This window comes from Rhinopithecus bieti, unplaced genomic scaffold (genome assembly GCF_001698545.2).
Source record: "Rhinopithecus bieti isolate Rb0 unplaced genomic scaffold, ASM169854v2 scaffold_1557, whole genome shotgun sequence".
Taxonomy (NCBI): domain Eukaryota; kingdom Metazoa; phylum Chordata; class Mammalia; order Primates; family Cercopithecidae; genus Rhinopithecus; species Rhinopithecus bieti.
The window spans coordinates 1,002,794-1,004,043 of NW_016803512.1; positions in this window are offsets into that span (position 1 = coordinate 1,002,794).

Genomic DNA, 1,250 nt, shown 5'->3' on the forward strand with positions numbered 1-1,250 from the left:
TTTTTTTTTTTTTTTTTTTTTTTGAGACGAAGTCTCACTCTGTCCCCCTGGCTGGAGTGCAGTGGCGCGATCTCGGCTCACTGTAAACTCCGCCTCCTGGGTTCACGCCATTCTCCTGCCTCAGCCTCCTGAGTAGCTGGGACTACAGGCGCCCGCCACCGCGCCCGGCTAATTTTTTGTAGTTTTAGTAGAGACGGGGTTTCACCGTGGTCTCGATCTCCTGACCTTGTGATCCGCCCGCCTCGGCCTCCCAAAGTGCTGGGATTACAGGCGTGAGCCACCGCGCCCGGCCACAACAACTTTTTTTGAGACAGTCTTGCTTTGTTGCCTAGGCCTGAGTGCAGCGGCACCATCATAGTTCAGTGCAGCCACGACCTCCCAAGCTCAAGTGATTCTCCCACTTCAGCCTCCTGAGTAGCTGAGACCACAGGCTGGTCTGGAACTCCTGGGCTCCAGTGATCCTCCAGCCTCAGCCTCCCAAAGTGTTGGGATTACAGGAGTGAGCCACTGTGCTCGGCCCCAGCAACTATTTACATAGCATTTACACTGTATTAAGTAGTAGTAGTGTAAATAATTTAGAGGTGATTTAAATTATACAGAGGATGTACATAGGTTATACCCAAATACACATGCTCCTTGACTTACGATGGGGTTATAACCAAATGCATCCATCATACAGATTGACGATACGGCAAGTTGAATTTACAATGGGTTTATCCAGATGTGACCCCATTGTAAGATGAGAAGCGTTCTGAATGCCCATTGCTTTCACACCATTGGCAAGTCAAAAAATTCCAGTGGAAGCCATCATAAATTGGGGACTGACTGTACAATTGTACTTTATATAAGGGACTTGAGCATTGTGGATTTTGGGGGGGAGAGTCCTGGAACTAATGCCCTGTGGATACAGATGGACTGCTGTATATATACATCTACAGGGCAAGATAGTTTATTTTTTTAAATTATATCATGTCGATTGTGATGACTGGCAAACAGATTATGATGGTTTTTCTCTGATTTTATATACTAAAGTGCTTTGATAGGACCAAGAATGTTAGAGAAATAAAAATCTTAAATACAGTATGATAGATTAATGTATATACTATTTGATTCTGTTAGCTATATTTTGTTTTATATCAGTGATCATAAGTTAAAAATGGTTTTATTTTTATGTTAACCTTATCGATTTGAGAATTAAAAATTCTACTTTCATAAAATGAACTGGATAATTTTTTTTTTTTTTTTTTTGA